This window comes from Heterocephalus glaber, unplaced genomic scaffold, assembly GCF_053883595.1.
Source record: "Heterocephalus glaber isolate CG9 unplaced genomic scaffold, H.glaber_assembly_v1.0 deba00000122, whole genome shotgun sequence".
In the NCBI taxonomy this organism is placed as follows: Eukaryota; Metazoa; Chordata; class Mammalia; order Rodentia; family Bathyergidae; genus Heterocephalus; species Heterocephalus glaber.
The window spans coordinates 17,748,765-17,755,153 of record NW_028258138.1 but is presented as its reverse complement, the minus strand read 5'-3'; positions in this window follow the sequence as shown (position 1 = coordinate 17,755,153).

The following is a 6,389-nucleotide window of genomic DNA, read 5'->3' as shown; positions in this document are numbered from 1 at the left end:
TTGCTGTTCCTATGCTTGGCAAAATAGTTGTTCTTTGAGATTTTAACTTTTCTCATTTGTTTCCATTCTTGACAAATTGAAAAGATTATATGTTTGGGCATAAATTTGAAATGTCCCAGTTTTCACAAAGAAAATAAATCACAGAACAGCTAATACAACGTTTAGTGGGCTGTTTCTATATAGAATCTTTTAAAATACCGCCTATTACCACTGAACACAGGATTGCCAAAATTTATTCATCAGAAGACACAATCACTGTACTCTCGGTGGATCAACACTTTAGAAAAACTACTATAAAATACTAAAAACCCCATTTTCTCTGTTAAGTCCTTTGATCCTGCATTAATACAGAATCTCCATTGAAGGGGACAGTGACTTCACTTTTTGGGCCACTCCTTCTGTTCCAGTCACATAGCCTTGTAGTGACGCTGAAAGATAAGAACAGAATCCTTGTAAGAGTTGAAAAACTGAAGAGAGAGAGGGAAATGAGCTGATAACCCGGACCTGGGTCTAGACGGAGAGCTGGGAATTCGCTGCTGGCGTTGGCTGGTAAACGGTAGCCAGAGTTAGATTGCCATTGAGACAAAAGCTAGTCTGACACCTTGAAACATCATTCAGGATTTCTGCTGCTTACCGCGGCTTGAAACTAGGGTTTCTGACACCGCAGAGCTCAGCAGCTGCTCACCACGGCCCCCTAGTGGCTCAGACTTTGAACTGCAACATCTCCAGGCACACCGCCTGCGACACAGGCAAACCAGGGAACGTGTTGGGTGAACACAACTCAGAAGTAAACAAACAAAAACAAAGGGCAAAATAATCCCAACACTTTAGCACTGAGCTCCAATTCCTTTTTAGGTTTTGTTTTTTTTGAGTGTTTGGCTGTTTGTTTGATTTTGAAATTTTGAGACAAAGTCTTGCTAAATCACCAAATTACCCAGGGTGGGTTTGAGCTTGTGATTCTCCTGCTTCAGCCTCCTAGAGTGATGGGATTGCAGGAGAGAGAGCACCAGCATAACTGGAGAAAGAGCGATGAAGGCTTTTCTAGAATGAATTTATACATACGGTTTTAATTAAAAGAATATTCCAACTACCAAAAAAGATGAATAAATAAAACCTAAATGTCTTAGTCACTTTCTCATTGGTGGAACAAAATAGCTGACATTCACAGATAAATGAGGAAAGATTTATTTTGGATCAATTTTTTAAAATTGAGAATCAAACTCAGGACCTCACGCTTGCCAGGCAGGCGCTGTGCTACTGAGCTACATCCCCGGCCCTTGGCTTACAATTTGTGGAGGTTTCAGCTCCTAGTCAGCTGGCTCCAAGGCAGGGTGAAGTGGCAGAGGGGGTGACAGTAGGGGAAACAAAGAGAGAGATGTAGGGAGGGAGGAGATAGACCCTTCCAGGGCACACCACTGTGACCCACCTCCAGGCAGGGTTCACTTCCCAACACCACATGGTGCTATAAATCATCAGTAGACTGACCCATCGATGAGTATCACGGCCCCATGATCCAATCACTTCCCCCAAAGCCCCACCTGTGAGCACATGAGGTTTTGAGGGGACATCTAGATATAAACCATAACACCTGATAAGACAAACTGAAGTAAAACTCTGACAAAATTCAAAAATTACCAAGGAGAAAGACAGATTACCACATGGTTAATGACTAAAGAGTTACAATCAGCAAAGAGTGTGTCCAAAAGGCATAAATTATCAGCCTAGGGTTCTGTATTCAGAGAGTCAGAATATAATAAGGTGAAGACTTTGCCATATGTCTGCTCAATTAAAAGCAATGATGGCAGCAACCACAAACTTTTAAAGGATATACTTCAGCAGAAAGAAAATTGAGCCCAAACAGCAGTGAGATAGAAAAAAAAAGTACGGTAAATACCAAAGTAGACATACTACTCCAGAAGTAGTATATTGACTATAAAAATAAAATTACTATTGGAAGTGACAAGACAAAGAAAGGACAAGAAACAAATAAAAAGGCAAAATAAAGGGTATTGTGCAAGAGGGAAAAAAGAAAAAAATAGAAACAAATTCAGCCATGTAATCAATCACATTAAAGGTAGAAGATTAAACTCACTTAAAATAAACCCTGAAAATTACCTACAGAACCTAGACATACACTAAACCACATTCTGGGCTGACAGATAACTGGCACGTTCTTGGGAGGACAGGGATGTATTGTGACCCTAAACATGGCTGCCACTGTTCAGATTGTCTTCTCCTCAAGTCTAACTTGTTCCCTCACCCATCTCATCACTGTCCGTACTGTGCTCTTCAGGTCTGAAATCAACAGGTTCTCATTCATTCAGTCTCTTCACTAAATGTTTTCTTTGTTTTTATTTTGTTGATGCTAAGGAACATGTTAGATACCTGCGATCAGAGTCTGGAGAAAACTGCAAAGTATTATTCTGACAAAGAACTAGTATCCAGAATACACAAAGAACTCAAACTCAGTACAAAAATTTGACAAAAGATTTGAACAGATATTTCAATAAGAATTGACTATTCTTATTGATTGGGTCCAATAAGAATGGCTAATATTCACACGAGATGTTCACTCTCATTTATCGTCAGAGAAATGGAGATTAAAGCCATATGAGATACTACTACATATCCACAAACATAGCTAAAATTAAGACTGCTGCTACTAATTTTGGTGAGTATGTGTACTTTCATTACTATTTGTAGGAATAAAAATAGTGTGGTATACAAAGCAACATAATCAAAATAAAACTGGCATAAAGACAGACTACGTAAATATATATATATATATTTTTTGGTACCGGAGATTGAACTCAGGTCCTTGCGCTTCTGCAGCAGGAGGTGAAACCACTGAGCTAAATCCTCAGCCCCAGACTATGTAAATAGAAATCAACAGAATGGAATACAGAGACAAGAAAAAATATTTGTATATAGGGTAAAATAATTTTCAACAAAGAAGCCAAAATTATTCAATGAAGGAAAGGATAATCTTTTAAACAATGCTTTGAAAATTTGGCATCCACACCCAAAGGAATTAAATTTCACCCTTAACTAATACCATCCACAAAAATTAATAAAAAGAAGCAGGGATGTAGCTCAGTGGCACAGTGGCTGCCTGGCAAGCGTGAGGTCCTGAGTTCAATTCCTGGTACCAACAAAACAACAAACCAAAAAAATTAACAAAAAATGGAACAAAGACCTAAATTATAAAACCATTAGGAGAAAATATAGGGGGAAATCCTCATGATAATGGATTTGGTAATGATTTCTTAGATATGATATCAAAAACAGGCAACAAGAGTAAAAATAGATAAATTGGGCTTGTCAAAATTTAAGATTTCAATATACCAAAGGATGCAATTAATAAAATGAAAAGATAAATTATAGGTGGAAGAAAATATTTGCAAATTATATATCTGATAAGGAATTGATATGCAGAATTCCAAGGAACTTCTACAAGTCAACAACAATAAAACAAACAATTCAGCTTTTAAAAAGGGCAAAGCAACAAGACAACAATGAAATTGTTGTTAAAACAACAACGAAATTCCATCTTACTCCAGAAAGAATGCCTATCATCAATAAATCAAATAATAACAAATATTACCAAGGCTGGGAGTGGAGGGAAATGCGCCCTCTGTAATGTTGCTGGGAATGTAAACTAGTACAATCACTATGGAGAGTCTTTAAAATCTAAAACTAGAAATTCCATTTGACCCAGCTAGTCCCCTTCTAACTTCCTCAAAGAATTAAAGACACCATATTACATTGATACATACATTCCCATGTTTATAGCAGCACAACTCATAGTAGCTAAATCTTGGAAGTGGCCTATGTGCCTATCAACAGATAAATGGGCAGAAAATATGTGATATTTATACACAATGGAATACTACTCTGCTGTAAAGGATAAACTGGAGTCATTTGTAGGAAAATGGATGCACTGTGAGACCATAATGTTGAGTGAATAAATCAGACACAGCTTAAGTATCCCATGGTTCCTCTTAAGAGAAGCCTAAAGAAATAAAAGACAGATAATAGGAAGTAGGGAGATAGATCTTTTGCAAAAGGTAAGGGAACCAAGAAAGGGAGGGAGAGAGGAAGAGGGGAGGAGAAGGGGATGAAGATGCGTCCTGTACACGCGCCAACTCCCCATGAGGAACTTGACCACTACGCTGCAAACATGTACTAGTAAAAAAGAAAAATAGAGAAGAAAAAGGACAAAGGACTTGAACAAATACCGCTCCAAAGATATACAAGAAAAGATGCTCCACTTTGCTCATTACGGAAGTCCAAATGAAAACCACAGCGAGATATCATCTTGCATCCATCAGAATGGCTGCTATAAAAATTGAAAATAGGGAGTGCTGGAAAAGATGTAGGGAAATGGGAAGCCTTGTGCCCTGTTGATGTAACTGTAAGCTGATCCATTATTGACTGAAACTCATTGTGCGGTACGTGACTGCATTAACGCAGCTGAGCTGTATAGATAATAACAGTTACGATGGCAAGTGAGTGTATTTTATCACAGAAAACTTTAAAAAATTTTAAATAGTGTGGCACAGTCACTTTGGAAACACTTCAGCACTTTCCTTTAAAGTAAATGTGCCATTTTCATAAGACTCAGCCATTCTGCTGCTACCTTTTATGTGAGAAAAATGAAAATGTTCTCAAAATGACTTGTATATCATTGTTCACAGAAGCTTAATTAATAGCCCCACACAGGAAAAGGCTTATCAACAATATAATAAACTACATGTAGTATTTATACAGTGAAATACTTCTTAGAAATAAAAAAGGAATGAACCATCTATATAACACAACATGTGTGGATTTTTAGAACATTATGTTGAGCCAAAGAAACCAGAAGAAAAAGTTATTTACTCTGTTATTTCATTTATAAGAAATTCTAAAACAAACTAAAAATGTGGAAAGCAGATCAGGCCAAAGGAGGACACTGAAATACACTACAAAAGGGCACCAGAAAACTGGGCTGAGAGAAATGATTGTGTTGGTGGCCAGATCTGCAATTAGTATTGGAAGAAGTAATAATGCTCGTTCTCCAGCAAGTGAAAGAAAGCCAGTTTCCCAGATTCTGACAAAAGCAACAGAGACATCTAGTATTAGTAAGAAGTTTCTTTCCATTTTCATCTCCTAAAATGCTTGCCTTTCTGAAAGAACATTGATTTGTTCCCTGACATTTTCAGTGAATTTCTTAAAGAACTCCTGCTGAAGCCAGTCACAAATATGAAATTGTAGGGGTTTTTTGGGTGAGCTCTTCCTGGGTATTTGTTGACATTTGCCCTGACTCATGTTGTCATATTCCAGCATGAGGCTGGTATTCTCAGTAACCTCAGGTCTTTTTTCCCTTTTTCTCCCTTGACTTCCCATCAGCTCCAAACCGTGGCTGTCCACCTCTGCCTTCACTGCAACTTCTGAGTCCAGAGTGTCACAGAGGGTCACAGCTTGCCACCCTATCTACCTCTATTCAAAGTTCCCACTGCCTGGCTCACAGGCCATCTTTTTGCATCTTTTTGATACATCTCTTCTGATTTCCTTCCAAGACCTCGTGGTAATTGTGCCGTGCATCCTCTCTCTCCCCCTTCCCACAACTCCTCTTTCTGCCAATGACTTTATTTCCAAAGTTCCTGGGAAGATAAGACCATCAAATGTGACTCCTTTAATTACACATGTTTCTCAGTTCTTCGTGTCTTATTTATTTCTGCAGTTCCAGCTTTGCCAGCAGCCTAAATTCAGGTAGGCTTCCCCCTTTTTCCTGTTCATTCTTGGTGCCATAGTTGCCAGAGATGGGAGAGCCCATTCCACCTGGGTACTATTCAGTATTATTGAGTCTCTCTTCTTCCTGGCTTTTTTTTTTTTTTTAAAAAAAAAACGTATTCCATACAAAGATTTCCAGAACTTTTATGCAAGCCACTACTCTGCTAAGCAAGTACACCAGTTTTACAAATATGCTTGCCCACCAACAGTATGCAAGAAGGAATCTCACTGCACCCAGCAGTACTCAGAAAGGCAGTGAGGGAAAGAGGATGGGTTGGAAACCAGAACACTGGTTTTAGAGCCTGCCTCTACCAGTTACTAGCCATGTGATGTTCGTTAAATTGTTTAAATTTCTGTTTCTCAGTTTCCTCATCTATAAAGTGGAGATGATAATAGAACGTGCTAATGTTGAATTGTTGAAAGACTGATTGATAGGTATGAAGCACCTATATAGTAGTGTATATAATGATGCTTAGTAAGTGCTATACACTCATTAAATCTGAGCTTACTGATAGCTAAAAATTGCTTCTGCTGTGGGCTCTCTCTATACTTAATAATGTGAAAAATTACATACACGTTCTTGGTCACTTGGGTTTTTTTTGGAGGGGGGGGTA